Source organism: Lissotriton vulgaris, chromosome 6, assembly GCF_964263255.1.
Source record: "Lissotriton vulgaris chromosome 6, aLisVul1.2, whole genome shotgun sequence".
In the NCBI taxonomy this organism is placed as follows: Eukaryota; Metazoa; Chordata; class Amphibia; order Caudata; family Salamandridae; genus Lissotriton; species Lissotriton vulgaris.
This window is the reverse complement of record NC_141694.1, coordinates 1580455378-1580473684: the sequence shown is the minus strand read 5'-3', so window position 1 is coordinate 1580473684 and position 18307 is coordinate 1580455378. Positions and strand designations below refer to the sequence as shown.

At 42.9% G+C, this 18307-nt stretch overlaps 1 protein-coding gene across 17 annotated transcripts in view; it reads right to left on the bottom strand.

Annotated features, from left to right (window-relative positions):
• The window catches only part of NRXN1 (neurexin 1), a 1556457-nt gene that overhangs the window by 332768 nt on the left and 1205382 nt on the right, over positions 1-18307 (bottom strand). The window lies entirely within an intron of this gene.

Below are 18307 nucleotides of genomic sequence, written 5' to 3'. Positions count from 1 at the left end.
AAAAGCTCCACATATACTGAGCACAAAAGGGACAGAGCGCAAAGCAGGGCTCACCATGTGCTAGTTTTAGAAGACAAGGAGTGGTTGGCCACAGCTCTTCTGTAGCAACTGGCTCCAGACTCCCTAGAGGGAGAGTCCACCAGCAGAGGGAATTAGGGGCAACCTGTGGCAGCCCTTGGAGAACACTTGATGCAGACACACAAAAGAAGGTATCAGGCTACAGGCCGGCACATACGCAGTTAGCAAAATAGTAGTTTCTCCTGTCAGCACAATAGTCCACTAGCAGTGTGCAAATTGTAGCACCAGCATCGTCTGCTTACAAGTCTCACGTAGTATCTGTTTAGACCAAAGTCATTGAGCAACGGGCAGTAGGGTAACATGCAGAAAAGCAGACCAGTTGAGTCATTTAGGCAGCACAGTAGTTAGCTTGCAGCAAGGCAACAAGCAGAAAGCAGACTAGATGAGTCATTTAAGCAGTGCAGCAGTTCTTCTAACAGAGGCTCAGTTCCATATCCAAAAGTGCTTAAAAAACATGAATACACAGTGTGTACAGACCTCTGTACATATGCTCAGAAATGTCTTTCTTGAAGGAGGAACTTCAAAGGAAACCTTTAGAATTGTGCAACAATCCCTTTCAACTCAGCCCTGGCTCCAGATATCAGTAGGTGGTAAATCAGCCCTTTATGTGATGGCAGGGCACAACCAATACAAATGTAGAGCGTGAATGCCCTTTCACTCTCCCAGCCCAGGAAGACCATCAGTATGTAGATGAATGCAGATTTAATCCCTGTCACACTGAAACCTTCCTGTCTTGTGACTGTCTGGAAAGTATGCACCAAGTGCAGTTGTCACCCAGCCCTAAACGTAGATTGGATCTAGGGTACAAAGCACAAAGAATCATAAGGACAGACAAATGCCAACTTTCTAAAACTGGCATTCTAAAACAGCAATGTAAAATCCAACTGCACCTGTAAGTAGGATTTTTCACCACTATTCTAAACATACCAAACATGGCAATGCCACTCCTTTCTGATCAAGAATTACCACTCAAAAATATATGAGGGAGCCTATGACAAGAGTATGCCTCACAGCAGTGAGAAATAAAATAGGCTGTTTACCACTACCAAGACCTGCCACATATAAAGGCACATGTCCTCTCTTTTACTTATGTTTCAAGATGTGGGGCGCTTGTCGCCCCACCCCCAGCCGCACTGCTGACATGCGCTACTATTTTATGCGCTTATGTGTTCCAACTTTCTTCTGTTAATTTGTGTGTTCAAATTTCATACAGTTTCACTTTTTAATCACTTTTAGTTCAATCCGCACGTAGGAATTTTATGCCGTTTCCCCAATCTTCTTATGTTACTGTAGTGTCCAACCGGACCTCATACTGAAACACGACTAGTGCATGATTCGTTACAGGCAGTATTTATTAAAAACCCAATGCATTTCAGGGGAAAAGCCCTTCTTCAGGTGTTACTATGAATAACGACAAAAATATTTACCATTAGCATATAATGCATATTACATGAACAGTACATGAATGTTGCTTTTTAGCTATTAACTATACGTTGTTGAATTAATCCCGTTATGTAAATATCACAATCTATTACACCACTGATCACTACTAATCGACCTGCAGGTTAAATTTACAGAAGTTAAAAATGAAATGACAACAAACAATTGTGTTTGAGAGAAGAAAGGGGTGGTGAACAGAGTAGAATTGTGGAAGGACAGTATGTGGTTGTACATTTAAAAATGATAGATATAAATGAGAACAACGATCAAAATGCAAGGAAAAGAGAGGGAAAGCAGGTTTTTGTCATTTAAAAGGGGTGGAGTATTTTTGATGTTATCATTTAGAAAGGTCGATTAGTGGTGATCAGTGGTGTAATAGAACCCCTTCTCTCTTTCACTTACACAGTGACCTGACCATAGTGCTACAATGGGCCTATAATATGGGTGACCTATGTATCAGAAAATGGGAGTTTAAGGCTTGACAAGTAGTTTTAAATGTCAAGTTAAAGTGGCAGTAAACTGGGCACACAGGCCCTGCAATGGCAGGCCTAAGACAGGTTTGCAAAGCTACTTCTGTCAGTGGCCCAAGCAGCGCTGCAGGCCGACTAGTAGCATTTAATTCACAGGCAGTGGATATATGGGAACCCTCCTTAGAAGGGACAACAAGTACATTAAATATGTCAAACAGGTGTAAAGCAATCATGCCATGTTTACAGGGGAGAGCACATGTACTTTAGCACTTATTAGCAGTGGTAAAGTGTTATTATAGGTTTATAAGGATACATTTATATGTTTTCATTCCAGTTGTTTAGGATTAGATTTAGGCACTTGAATGTTTATTTAGCAATTTAATCTTATGCATATATTTTCGTTTTGTGTTTTTATTTGTTGTCATTCTATTAATGGTTTAGTATTTGAATTATGGAACCAATGATTGTGTTTTAGCTTAAGGTAGCAACATTTCATCTTATAGTGTGAGTATTCCATTAGAAATTTGAGGAATTAGGGCTTGCTTATTTATTTAAGTGTAGCTGTAAGGTTATTTTTTTCAAATTATAGTTTATGGTGGGTTTTTAGCTCTAATCGTATTCAGGGTTTAGGGCTAGCCTTAGAATTAAGTTTAAGTTTAATGGCTGGAGCAGGCATTATTTAGATTTAAGCTCATGCTGATTTGTTTGGGAAGGATTACTTTAGACATCACTGCTGGGTATAGGTTTTTAGGCTAAATGAAATTACAGAGGTTTAATTGAATGAGGTTACATAAATGAATGAAGGTAGATGCTCACATTAGGCAGGTCAATTAAAAAAATCTAATAAAACATGACACATAATTAATCCTAGAAACATCCTTTATAAATATCTGTTTTGAGGAAATTTCCAAAGTTCTTCAATTGCATTCTAGGCTTGATGTATATATTCCATTGCCATACCTCTTAAAAAGTGTTAATGCTATTACCAAGAAATCTGGTTTTATTGTTATTTTTATAATGCAAGTATAAAGCTTCATAGAGCTACTAGTAAGTTTACCTTTCTGTAGTTCAAAAAGTTATTCCCTTAACTATTTGTACTGTATTCTAGTGTATATTCAAGTAGAGTTTGGAAATTTATGTTGCCTTTCCAATGTTTTTTTCCATTAGGTTTTGTATTTTGATTGTTAATTGTATTTGTTGTATGCTGCAACTAGATGGTTAAAAAAAGAACTTTTGGACCAAATACTGTGGACTAAAGATTATGGTGTGAGGACATAGTTCTCGCTTGATCTGCATGTACGGCACATACATATACCACACAACGTTGCACAGCAATATCACAAATAAAAGTTTTACACACTTCCACCACCTCTTCATGAAACAAAAGTAACATGATGCAGGTGCATTATGGTTTCCCTAAAGTTCAGAGCATCATTACACTGTCCCTCAGTTAGGGCATACAATTAATTATACCCTCTGTTGTTGCCGTTTTACACCATTCGAAACCAATATTACTGATCAATGAAATCTAACATATTTACAAAGAATAGAAGTCAAACTACTTTTCACATGTTGCAGAGTTGTAATTAAAGGAAAAGTAGTGAAGACAACTAGGCCACTCCAGAAAAATGCATTCCTCCTCGTCCTTACATCATGAAAAATTGCAATTCAAATAATGTCTATGATTACCTTGATTTATGGAATAACTATAGAGCTGCTTTTCATGGTCCTTCAGGACCCACAGTATGTTATTGAAACATTTAGAAAAAAAATAGAAAAATTGGTAAATTGAGTAAAAGTTATAAGAAAAATGTGATTCAAATGATTTATGTTGTGTCAAGATTGATTTTAATTCATAAGAAAAACAAATAATGCATAATATTAACTACTGAATAATAATAAACAAACTGAAGTAGATACCAAGGTCCTCAGGACTTAAATTGCAGGAGCAACAACAACAGCAATGGAAATGTATCCCCTTTTGTATTCTACTATTAAGTAAAGAAAAAATTCAAATAAAAGTCTGACATAGGATGGTGAAGATTACTACATTGCCATGACCCAATGAGCATAAGTGTTAGTAACAACTATATATTACCCGAGAGAACATTAATAAGTGTATTTCAGTCTATCAATGATAATTGCTAAGAACCTTCATTTGGACAATAAGCTGAAAAACAGTTTCAGTTACGATTGCCATAAGACTCAAGTGAGTTTGTTGTTGTCACTGTTTGCACAACTACTTCATAATACTTAAAATACCATTCTCGTGGTTCCTGGATCTGTCAGGTTTATAAATCCTAATCTCTGGACTGGAACATAGCTTGTCACGGACAAAAAAACTACTTGTTGTCCCTAATACTAAAACCCAAATCAATAACAATAATCATGTTCTTTGAAAACAAATACTGTTACTTTGTTAGCTAGAGGTGTTACTTTATTTGTTAGTGTGTAAAATGTTTCTGGAGAATGTAGATACTTTCTCTATTTTTAATCATAGAGAACTTTCAGTGGTTGTGTTTGTGAAAAAATTATGTTTGTGGTCCGTGTGTCTCTTATAGGCATATCTGTAAGTCAGACACATGCATGATTATACTTGTATTATAGTTTTGTAAATCAAACTTTCATTCATAGGTTAAAATTTAAATGTATGTATGCCAACATGAATGTGCCAGGCCTGCAGTATGTTGAATTTTCAAAGAATATATGCAGTTACAATTAAAAGGGACAAGATCCTCTTCCATGATTAACCTGTGATATGCCCATGCATTCTGAGCATGCATTGGACAAATTGCTACCAATGAGAATGAAGGTGTTTACTTTCTGGATCCACAACCTTTTCTGTGCGGAATATCGAGGTAGAAGTGAAGGCATGAGTATTTAGCTGCTTGTCTGCTATCATGTCAGAAATGGTGAGTCAACAGCTGGCTTGAGGTACTAATGATATTTTACCTCTCAATTAAGGACTTTTATCCCTCTTCCAGACTCCTTCCTTCTGCTATATTGAGCTTTACTATTATTCAGCCCCATTTCCTGTCTCATCTTCTTTTTGACAATTTTGCAGCTAATATTAATACACACATGATACATTGATTTTTTAATGTATTCATGGGTGCCCATGCTCTGTTTCAGTTTTTTTCAGTTATTTGTGTAGCAAGGATTCCATTGGCCCTTGTTGAAGCAAGGAAAATGAAAAACCCCTGCAACCCAGATGGGGAGCAAAAGGCAGCCAATAGTGGGGTGCATAGGCCCCTCATAATGCTGTGCTCATGTACTCATACACCTGTTGCTAAGTCCTTGGCTCATGGCATGGAACCCTTTTCCACTTGTTTCTGTAATGCTAGAGAACACGTGAGCTCAAACATTTTACACAGTGAGCTCTTCCATGGAAATGTTATCTCTTTTCTTGAACTTTTCAATAGGCTCAATTTTTATAGATATATAAGTTATTATAATTTGGGGGCTTTCAATAAAATTTTACCTGCTATGGATGTGTTTGCTCTCTTAGTCGTGTACAACCAGCATTTTGCCTTTGTCAAGGCTTGTTTATTTTGTCATGATTTTTTTTTTTAAAAACGTTATTGGAAAAATATGTTTTGTTTCAAAAACCATATATTGCAAAGCAGTCCCTGGCAATTAAGGAAACTACATTGTGTGTGGTTGTGCTCTTTTTGAAAGGACAGTGAAGTTAGACAAAAGATGGAGTGGGCTGATTCATAGCCCCTTGCTGGATGCTGTAGTCATAAGAAAATGTGAATGACACAATAGTAGACCAATAGATGAAGAGCCTCTTTGAGTGAGTATTGCAAATGACGCAATGGGTGAAGTAGGCTGGCCGAAAGTCCCTAGAAGTAATTTATAAATGTATAGGTACTAAAATCAAAGGGTTTTGGCTAACACCAGACTTAATAAAAACGCATATAATGGACTGAGCATTTATTCGGCAGAGTACCAGGCATTTCTACTCTGCGTCATCCATCGTTGCTGTAAACGTGCTATTTTTCAGTCTTTCAGACAACACTTGAGACAATGAGCCGCGATTAGCCACTTCGCCATTGCCAATGGCCTGCCATTCAAGCCCTATTGTTTAAGACATGGCTCCTGTGTGCTATCAGATTACATGTTCACTGTGGCAAGAGATATCTGGTCTCTTACTGCCAAATGTCATAAAGCAACCTGCCACTCGCGCTGCACTGAAACACCTCATTAATTCATAATCCGCACGGACCGTGCTTGCGTTACCAGGTGCTCAGTGAAAAAGATGTTATTTCTGCAGAACTACTGTAAACGTGTTAAAGAGTCTATTTACATGGGTAAACGTGTACTTACGCACCACAGCTCTCGCTTGTGAGAACTGACAGATTTCGCTCGGGTTTTGGCCGTAGTAACTCGAGTAAACGTTCACGGTTTTTAAAACAAGACCTACGTTTTGCCAACATTGTTGCAAGAGTCCTGTTTGTGAGGACAGTCTGTTAAAAGACTACCACGTCTGAAAGCATAAAGAGTGGGACGTATGACCGTTTTGCGAAGAAGCCCCGTCTCACTTAAACGTCCAACTCGTTTCGGACGGAGATACACCTGCCCCAACCCACCATTGAATAGCAATGCAAAATATATATCACTTTATATGCAAATAACGAAGGGGGGCTGCCCTAGACTGTGTGAACTGGAAGTAGGAGACTCTGGGTGGCCACAGACCACTGTTCCCCTCCCCCTCCTCCCCTCCAACCAACCTCACCACCGCCACTTCAGCCACCGGAGTTATGCCAAGCTCTCGTTTTTAAACTTCGTACATTACCCTCGCAACGAACTCATTATTTAAAAGCCTGTTTGGCATCGGAGTGTTTCCTTTGTCAGCAGCACACAGACAAAATAGAAAAAACATTTTTTTTTTATTGGAGAGGGAGAAGGGGCTCTGAGGTGTGCCGGCGAGCATAAATATGCAAAGGTGAAGAGCGTGCTCCGCCTTGGCAGCTTGTAACCCGTGTAACTGACGCGCCATGATAGTGCAAATGAAGCGTGGCACGATAAGAAAATGAAGAGGAATGGAGCGGCGCCTCGTGAGCAGCGGCACGCGGCCCCCCTCTGGCTCGGGCGCGTCAGAGGCGAAGGGAGCTCAGCTCCGGCTTCAAAGCCCAAACACGACCGCTCTTTACCTCACCCTGACCCGGCCGGGACCGTCAGCCATCGACGTAAGGGGAGAGCGGGCGCTGCTCAGTCCATTTACAAAAGGCACTGATGTACATTGCATTGTTTTATATTAAAATGCACATTGCACATGAGAGGCATCCTGACGTCTGAAAAGCGCCTAGATTAGGGTGAAGAAAGCATATGCAGGGGTAATCTTAAAGGCAGCGAGGTGAGCATGGTTTCGTGTGCTTCCAAATGTATGGACGGGTAGCACAACTCGAATGTTATTTTCATATACAGGCGTTAGTGTAATCGATTGCATCAATATACCGACTTCTATCTGGAATTATCAGCGCTGTGTCTCGCGCACACTGCTAGCCGTGTGCCCCAAACATGCCCTGCATCATCTGTTTTCTCTTCAGAATTAGCTGAACTTTGACCGAGGAGGGAAGGGTTTCTTTTGGAAAGAGCTAGTGCTGGTACGAAGGACAGTGGATGATATGCGTAGATTGGTCATTTGTTGTAGATTGATGAATGGGGGAATGCGAGTATGAGAGGAGAGAGACGGAAGAAAGGCGCGCGACGGCGCGATGTACATGCATTAGAGACATGGCTTCTGACTTGAGGGGAAATCAGTTCGGCAGACTGGAGGACGGCGCGCTGAGCAGATAGAGGCAATGTGTAAAGCGGAGATGCCACAGAGAAAGCACACCAGATGGGGTAGCTAGAAAGGTCGTCAGGCTGACAGGCAGACAAGTCGCATAGATAAGAGAGCTGGGCAGACAGGCATAGTATAAGCAGGACCACATGAACTGTGCGGAGAAGAGGACCAGATAATGCTGCAAAAGGGATGTCGGGCCGATAGGCAAAGTGTCAGGTTACTAACCGACAAGTGGGCAGGCAGGAAAAAAGCCTAGCAGACCGAGTGACATTGCAATGGCCGTGCAGAAAAGTATTCAGGGGCCTGCTTCACACCTGTCCCCAGAGGGAACTCGCCACTTGCCCATTACATGGCACTGGGGAACGGCTTTCGCTGTACACCGCTGCCAGTCACCAGACTTTAGATAAGGCTCATGTACTGTGTTCAAAAGTCAATCTGGCTCTGCCTTTCCTATTGCAATTTTACATGAGCAATCTCGGGGAACAAGGGATCATGGAGACTTACGAAAGGAGTGGCATCGCCAGCACTCAAGGTCATATGAACACGAACACGTGCGAATATTTAGGATCGAGACCTGACTTCCATCAGCGACATGTGCATTGTACATCTGAATGTCCAGTTTTACATTGTGTTCAGCTGGAGGCATTGGCCAAGTTCTAACCATTTGTAATATTGTTTGATTCGAAAACCGAGGCATCTTGCTGTAAAGTCAGCTGCCAAAGATCACTCAAGTTGGTCAAATAAGAGCAGCTAGAATTTCATCTGTGTTCTCCCCGATTTTATAATTTACAATCTGTCTACAAGAATATGGACCACATTAAATACATTTCACTGGCACTAGGCAAATTTGCACTGGTTCTGGGCAATTTAGTATTGTTAGCAGAGAGTTTATAAGTGGCATTTGCACTAAGAGCCATTGCAAAAACCCCCTTTGCACCGAATGACTGTTGTAAAAAATAGCCATTTGGGTATAGTCAGTCAGTACAAATGTCCGATTGGTGCACAAGTACCAATGAGGAGGGTAAAGCAGACTGGCACCATTGAAAATTACCCAGACTGGTGCAATTTACTGTCTTGCCCCATCTACTGTGACATACCTACCAGCATAATCACACTATTAAACATCCCTCCAATTTTTTTCCTGAAGATAACATTTATACTAGAGCTGTGTTTAGGTTCCAATGATTGTGAAAATCAAGTGAAGTTCCAGAAAGACCAAGCAATCTCAAAATAGTCTACTTTGAAAAAACATAAAATTAACTCTCCAGTCCCTCCCTGGAGTAAAATGAGGCCCTTACAGAAAGGCTTATTCTATTATGTCCAACAAGAGTGCAATCTAACCTACTGAACAGCTGATATCCTACAGCTTCCATGCTTTCTATGACACTACTTTTGACTAATAACCATGCATATTGTGCTTGCCCTCTCTTACCCACTCTTCACCTGGAGTCAAATTTGCCAAGACTAGAAGAATTCTAACAGAGAAGCAACTCATGTGTTCCTAGCATTGCTTCCAACACTACAGGGGCAGCGGTGTGCCTGGAATCTGAAACTCGATTGCCTAACATCACCTACTACGGGTATTGCATCTTTTAGATGTTTAATTTAATGTATTCATTCATTCATTTGTTCCTAGAGTTGCTTCCTGCTGGGGACAATGTGCCTTTAAGGTTCATCCGTGAGTGCCTGCTAGACTCCTGTCCTGGGTCTGGCTTCTCTTACAGGGCTCACTTTATTGAAGACACATTTAAGGACGATGGTGTAAGATATGTCCACATGCAGGTGCCTCACTGTAGATCACCTTGCAATGCTTAGCTGTTACATGTACAAATACATGAAATTCCCAAGAGCAGGAATGCACATTTTTCTGCTAGCTCTGCATTTTCAACAGAGCCCCTCCAACTTAGACATAGCATACAATTATTTCCTTTTACAAGTGAAAGCGCTTATAAGGTGCCTTTTGGTGGCATTTAGGAGCTATCTGAAGGCATTTACTGCCAGGTGGAAGAGATAGAGTTAAGCAATGACATTCTTATATCTCTTATTCCACTCAGTTCATACACAGAAGAGAGTGAGTAATTGCCCTAGTTAATACTTCACAGATGCAGCAGCTTTGCATGTATTAAGCATGTCTTCAACACTCTAGTATGCAGTTTGAAACACACAAGCCAGAGGTAACCCACCATGTCCCCGCAGGGAAGCCGGCGATCTGTAGATGGCGATGGGCACAGATGACTGGTGCTTCCCGCCAAGGCCCCCACCTGGGCTGTGGAAGTGGTGGATGTGGTGGGCCCCCAACGTGGAGGCAGCGCCAAAGAGCCCGCTGAGGACGGAGAGTGGTATAGTCCAAAGCAGTGCCAGCCGCAGGAGCAGGAAGGTGGCAACACCCAGCCTGCCCCCTGCACAGGTAGAGAAACCACTGCTGTTCCATTCCGCCCCCAGCCGTGGCTGCATGGCGGCGTGGGGACGGGAAGGGGAGCCACCCTTGACACCACAGCTGCCAAAGACACTCGATGGGTACAGCACTCACAGGTTCTTGCCACCTGGCATCCTGGGCTTAGAATGACTGCCACTGTATTTCTATCCAGAGGGCGCCCTATGGTTCTAGCTTCGATCTCCTCCTAGAGTAGAAACATTATACAAGTGCTGGTCCTTTTTCCAGGTGTTTTGCCAAACAGGAACCACATAGAATCCACAACCATATCCGAGGGTAGAAGCAATCCAGGTCGTGTGCCTGCTCAACTGGCCCCTTTGGAGAGTGAAGCCCAAGTTCCAATCAGAGAATTTCTTGTCAGGAATACTCCATAGGTGTCAGGGCTGAAAGCGGGCCAGAGTCCCCCTAAAAAGAGCCATCACAATCCAGAGATAGGTATCCCAGTAGGTGCAGGTGCCAATGAGCGCCTGTTGGCGGAGTTTGGCGTGGCGGAGCGCGAGCGTCGCCTTCCCGCTCCCTCGCGCCGTCTGCGCCCAGCCCAAAGCCGGAGGACCCCGGCACGCGCGCTCAGACCCCCAGCCTCTTCCTCAGCCACGCGCGGCTCAGCCTCCTCGCGGGGATCAACGGGGCGGGAGGCTTCCGGAGAATAGTGCACTATTCGGGAAGGAGCTGATGGAGGGAAACACGCTCGCGAGGAGAAGGCTATGCAAATCTGCAGTCTGCAAACAGCAAATCACCGAGGCTTGGATGCAATGCAGAGGAAGCGTGCGTCTGGGAAGGGGGGAAGGGGAGGGAGGCGAGCGCCCCAGCTCGGGAAACCTTCCTGCTCTTGCCTGCCATCAGCCACCACATAGGAAGCAAGTTACAAGTGCATTACCGCTCCGGCAGCGCATCCTTGGAAGGGAGAATCGATCGCACAGCACATCCCACGACCAAAAAATAGAAAAAACACCCACAAGGCATGTGAGCATCCTCCTCCTGGTCTGGCCGTCCTCCTCCACCACCTACCGTTCACATGTTCGCATAACTTGGAAGCTTGGTTACACGTCTTGAAGGCAATAGAGGATTCCGCCGGGATTTCTTTTTTTCTCTGCAGCTTAACATTTGCTCGCCCAGGTGTGCTCAAGCCCTGTCGAGTGAGTATGTCAAAGACACCGCCGCTCCGTCAAACACCGAATTTTCGGCGCTGCTAGTTGCACACATCTCTATTTGCAAGCAGGGTCTATTTCTCATGCCCGTGTTCTCAAGCAATGGCTTCTAGGAGCTTTCTTTGTACAGACATGAAAGGCAAGGGTGGACCACTCAACACAAGCCCATGCACCCACACAGAGGCAGTGACATCCGTACACGCGGCCATATAGGACACACACCGGACACACAACACAAACCAAAATCACACACGTCTTTATAGATGAAAGATAAAATAGGCACACACACTAATTAACCGGTACTCGTTAGTGAGAAGATAAGGCAGCTCAGGGTGTTATGGCGTCTGCTGCTGACATTTTTGCGCAGCATACAGTTTACAGCTACGAGGCATGGCAGGCAGTCTGACTCTCATATTCATCTATCAAGATCCACCGAATGGTCCGTGGTGGCTAGAGTCACCTAGTTATTCACAGCGCCTAGAAGTAGTAGGCTGTGGCAGCAAGCACTTTAGGTAGAGGGATTTATTTTTTATTTTAGTGTGAAAGCGTACCAATCGCATGTGGGTGGTCACACACAAAGGCACAGTTACACCACACTTACGCGGTATACACACGAGCAAACACGCTAATATCTGACCCAAAGATTATTGCTTCCCCCCTCCGTCTACATACATCCCCAAAAATGCTCTACAGTTTGGCTTTCAAAGAGGCATCGCGCTTTTATAATGTCTCTTGGTGACCGTTGTTGATACGGATTTGGGCACAGCCCCCCACGTCTCTGTCCCAGAGCTCTATTTAAACTACAACTCCCCCCCTCCCCGCCCCCCCAAAGAAGCCAGTATCTCTCAGGCACACGTAGGCGGCGGCATGCTACAGCAACGTGAACACATTTCTTCCAGTGCTGGATGATTGCGTGTTTTCACTTCACCTCCCGCGCGAGATCTCTCTGACCTCAGTCGCTTTTCTGAAACCCGTTAATCAGGTTTCGGCTCCGTGCCGCTTGAGCCGGAGACCTGCTCTCCGGCCCCCAGATTCCCTTCGTGGAGTCGGCAGGCTGATTCCCCCGAGAGCTGTGTGTTTATCTTGACAGGTGTTCGTGAGATCTGCAGGCTCTCCCTGGGATTGCTACCGTTCGGTTGCGCGGTAAGGCAAGCAAGCCCTCGGTGTACAAACTAATGAACTTACCTCATCGCTTCCCAAACAAAAGTACACCTCACGCTGAGCCGGATTAATCGGATAATACCAGCCTAATAAAAATTGTATTACTCCTTCGGGGTTATGGGTCCTGTTTTTTTTTCTCTATCACACAATTCAATGGCTTACATTCTTATCTTTCCCTGCTCCGCAGATATTCCGAGAGCTGAGAGTCCTAATGCTTTGGCAAAGATTGCCCTTTCCCTTCTAGAACCTTCGCTGCCTCGAGGGTCTGCTGTAAAGATCAATCTGAGCACGTGGCAATCAGATGAGGGGCCGAGGGGCCCAGTTCTATCGACAAATGAAATTGACATTAAATTACCCTTACACAAACTGGAAATGGGTTCTTTAACAAAATGCTAATAACCTTGTGGAACCCGGTGGCGTAGCACTTGCGCCCTGGGCCATAATCCAAGCAGAGAAAACTCTCTTACTGCCCCCTGCTTGAGTAATAATACAAAAAAGCAACCATCATTGCTGTGTAGCGAGCCCCTGACACCCTGGACCCCAGTGTCACTGCACCTGCTGCACTAAGAGTACCTATCCCTTGGTAGCACCACACATTACGAGGTGACCCACCATAGGACATGGAAGGAGCTGTGCAACCCAGCAGGATGCAAATACAGGACAAAGACGCACCAACAACTCAACACCTCATATGGATAAAAACATTTGCCACTATTTTCTAAATGGAAGAGACTGCTTTAAAACAACAACCACCGTCTAAGATCTTGTAATGTCTCTTTTTTTCAAATCAGTGATGGAAATGGACAGGAATCCCGGAAGTGCAACCTTTCCGTCAATTAAATTATATGTGGGATGCCTTTTTCCTCCTGGATACACTTTTTTAGGTCTGACTTGACAGTGCAACTGTCTTCAAAGTGTATTGATACAATCACTTTACATTGTACACAGAGAGGTTTTTGATTCCACCCAGAGGAATATTACTCTCTCACCTCATGCTATTGGCTCTTTGGTGCATCATCTCACCTTTCAGGAAATGCACCAATTGGAACGCATGAGGTTCTATTTTACCTCTGAAAAGTACACTCAATCATCACGCTGTCTGTCACGTTCAATTCTTTAACCTGCATATGCATTCAATACATAAATATATCCCTTTTGCTATAGTCTTCCCTACCATAGTGTAGCCAATAGGACAGGCTTCATGTGAAAAAAAGCATTTGTGCATGCAAACATATGTAAACAGTATTTTTGAACGCATGAGCGTAAATGCTTTGGCACGTTAGCATCAAGTCTATTAGCTTGGCCAATGCTTATTTACTGTGCCAGTTGCTTGTTTTTGAGATATATAGACTAAGAGGTACTTCTGACACGCTAATATATGTTCTCATTGGCTTAGTACATTTAAAAATACCTTTCTTCAGCTACCTTCACCTTGCTTTGAGGCGCTTTCATCTACCTGTGTCCTACACCATTTCTTAATCAACTCACAAATCCACATAAAATAGGTACAGCAAAAACAGTACACGTAGAAAAATTGCACATAACACACAGCCAGAAACTGCAATGGCAGCATCAGATTGGAACCCATCCTCCTACACACAGAACATGCACAGAAAGGAAGGCAGACATAATTCCCCTCACAACACAGCAGGTACAGAAGACAGCAGCAGTGGCAGCTTACATCATAAGGTGAGCAAGTAGAGCACAGGCAACGGGGCGAAAGCCTCTTCCTTTGTAAAGATCACGTGCAGTATGTGCAGAAAAGCAACTGTTTGCCTCATATACATTACCACCATTAATTTCGAATCAAGGAAGGTCTTCCAACAAATACTAGGCAGTTGAGTAGTTACATAATGCTTAATCCAGGTAACATTTTCCTATAACACATGTAACACTTACAAAACAGACAGTAAATGAATATCTTCGTCATAAGGAAACAAGCATATCTCAAACAGCACGCGTTTCAATCACTCACATAACAAACCCAGAAAAGGCAGCAGCAGAGCGAACGGGTAGATAGTAGCTCGCCAGTCCTCACTCATCTCACAGCATTGGTAAAGCACAGCAAACTAGCAGAGGCAGCATTGATGCAAGTATACACCATAGACTGATCAGACACACCAAACACATCATCAGTATGATTGTACTCACCATTAGAAAATGAGAAAAACAGAAAAATCCACACCAATGTCCTAACCAGCCTAAGGAGACTCTTGCACTCCTAAACCAAAGTGTGGATTCCCAGAGTATTTTCTATTGGAAAAAACTGTTATGATATTAAAAATTGCCATACCATTTACCCATAGTGTGGGTTCCTCAACAATCGACAACAGCTGGCACAGAAAGCATTCAGAGGCACTGTGGGAGCAATCTATAATGCACTGTATTTAGAAGTGTGTTGATAGTAAGATGATCCTATGCCCAGATCTAATTATGGCCCATTGGCCCATTCTTCAGACAAAGCCACAAGACAGCAAACCAACCCCCCCCCCCATCTCCTTTGGATGAAAGGGGCATCAGGGACCTGAGCACTAACACAGAGAGGACTTTGGAGAGATTCATTGTACATGTGCAGATAAGAGAGACTTCAGTTTTAGGAAAATCATATGTTTTTTCCATCCCAGGTTAAAGACACTGGTTTGTGTAATGGCGTTGTTGGTGCCTGTGGAGCATGGCCATTTCTGTAGGGTCATCCCCAAATCTTTTGCCTTCACTCAGATGTTCTCTGAACTTCTTTGTGTTGGCGTTTAGGACACTGCACATTTTACCACTGCTAATCAGCTCTAAAGTGCTTGTGTTCTCTCTTTAACACATGGTAGAATTGTCTTATACCTAATTGGCATATTTAATTTACTTGTAAGTCTCTAGAGAAGTGGTGCAGCACATGCCCAGGGCCTGTTAATAAAATGCTAAAAGTGGGCCTGTAGCACTGATTGTGCCACCCACTGAAATAGCACCTTAACATGTGTCTTAGGCCTGCCATTGCAGCTTGTAGTGCCATTTCGACCTTGCAAAATAAACCCTTTGTGAGGCCTAAACCTTCCTTTGTAATATATATAAAAGTAACCCCTTTTGTAGGTACTAAAGGCCCATAGGGCAGGCTGCATTGTATTAAAAAAGTAGGACAACATTTCTTAAGTTTAAAATGTCCTGGTAGGGAAAAATTCCTAACTTTCTTTTCCACTACTGATGACCTATCTTTCCCATTGGATAACATTGGATTGACTTATTGCATTTAATATGTGGTAACATTTGACTGGGTCAGGTAAAAATGTCATGTTTAGACTCAAATGAATTGTAACTTAAAATCCTACTGAATGGTAAAGTTGGTTTTTAAGTCACAGTTCTGAAAATACCTCTTTAAGAAAGTTGACATTTTCTCGTCCAAACAATCTATGCCTTCTTCCAGTAACCTAGGTCACATGGATTGAATGGCTCTAGTGTTGAGGTTTGCGTATTCCTGCCAGACAGTGATACAAAGGGAACTAGGAGTTGGCAGGATGGGCCATCCTACCAGGATGGTTGGGGCAGAGCTAATCTCTACCCACTTGCAATTCAAAGGGCTTGCCTCCAGCACACAAAAAGGAACCTGACACCAGCCTATTGTCACCCCAGACACATGTGCCTTGACTGAGGAAAGAAAGAAGTTTGCAGAACCAGATCTGAGGGTAGTATAGAGAATCCCCCATTTCATAGGTTGGCAACAGGTATAAATATTGGGCCTCTTGAGTCACTCAATATTACTGTCTTGAACCTGTGGATTGAGGATTTCCCTGGTCCACAGAATACTGCCCTGTTGCTTGAGGCCTACCTTGTTTCCCAAATGACTGCCCTGACGTTACCAGACGACTACCCTGCTGCTTGAGGCCTACTCTGCTCTCTGAAAAGGAAGACTGAACAGACTCCCTTCACTTCAGACTAACCTGAGTGATTCTAAGGGTAATTGGCTGATTTCCTGTTTGGAGCTACAGCGAGACAACACACTCCAGAGACCTCCCTGCAACTGCCTAGCTGACCTGCTGCTAATGTATCTGTGTGAACCTATAACTAGAACTGAGTGAGCCCTGCTAGCATGTGCCTGGGTGAGTCCCTGATCCCAAAGAGGTGATTTCCATGGCCCTTGAACATAGGCTGGCACTAGCGTATACTCCATTGCAGGAAAAGAAGAAATCTTGACGTTTTAGGCTCTTTGTGACCACATACGGGCCTGTTCGCACCGACACTCTGCCGTCTGGGATGACGACCAATGTAAAGCTCTGGTGAACCCAGCTCTTTATGCTACAGCGACCACCAGCAACGTGAGATGGGAAACAACTATTACAATGCAGTCATTACAACGCACTGCCTTTGCAAAGCATCTATTGTAATGTAACTGCCTTTACATTGCATGCCATTACAAGGCAGTCATTACAACGCATGTCACTACAACGCATGCCATTACAACGCATTATAAGGTAAGTAATGGAGATTTTTTAGTTTTAGGGTGGGTATGGGTTTTAGGGTACATGGGAATAGTAATTTTCACTCCTACATCATCCAATATTTTCCCTACTGTTGCACTCATTGGAGTAGGAATAGTAATTTTTACCCCTACACTATCCTACACTTACCCTACTGTTGCACTCACTGGAGTGGGAATAGTAATGTTTACCCCTACACTGTCCAACACTTACACCACTGTTACCCTAATAGTATTATTATGACTTATAATGGTATGCGTGGTAATGTTATGCGTTGTATTGGTAGTTTTTAAAAATGCATTGTAATTGCATGCATTGTAAAATCATGCATTATAATGGTAGTTGAGATTTAAAAACCATGTTGTAAAGGCATGCGTTGTAATTTTTTTGCGTTGTAACGTCATATATTCCTTGAGATATGCACTTTGCGCTACAGCAATGACAGCACGAGGTGACCGTCAATGCGAAGATCCAGCAATGACAGTCTGCAATGCCCGATTAGACATTGGCACTACAGTGATGACTTTCCACAACACCAAACCTTCTCTTTGAGCTACAGCAACAACTGTCCACGAAGCTCTCCCTACTTCACAAAGCTTCGTCCATCACAAAAGGAACTCTTAGCACCAGACATACGGAACATAACTTTTTTCTGCAGGACTAAGCTGGTCCCTGTTTCTGGCCCTCGGTCCATTGTGTTCAGCATTAACTTGTGACTTTCCCTGGTCTAGCATGTCCAGAAGATCATGGAGGCTCTTTGTGCTTTTAAGCTCTATATCTACATAAAAGTTTGAAATTGCATATCTTGGGTTCTACTGATTGGATTTTTGTTGTTCTTATTTTACTTTATTAATTAAAATGACTCTATCTTCCTAGACTGGTTTGGGATTTTTCTTGTGTTGTTTTTCACTTTATTACTGGTTGCGGGCCTCATAAAGACTTTACACTTTGGCCCTGAGTTAATCCTGGTTGCTTTTTACCAAGATAACCAGAGGGCTAAGTACAGCGTAATTTAGTGACATTTGCTATTCACTCTGACAAGGAATGTGGTTTTGCCCGAGTGGGGCTGCCACCCCCCAAGCAATTACTCAATTTCTTACAGGTATTTTTACATGCATTTAACTTTTCTTCAGCAACACGGTTTAAGCTTTATGATTTATATTTAGTGATTATATTTATTTTTATAGGTTTAGTTTTATATGCATGGTTTATGATTAGGTTTAGAAGTATAGGTTATTTCTTTAATTTGACAATACCTTTTTTCTTAAAACTAGTGGTTCTTGTTAGGTTATCATTTGGAGTTAGAAACAGTGCTTGAAGTATAG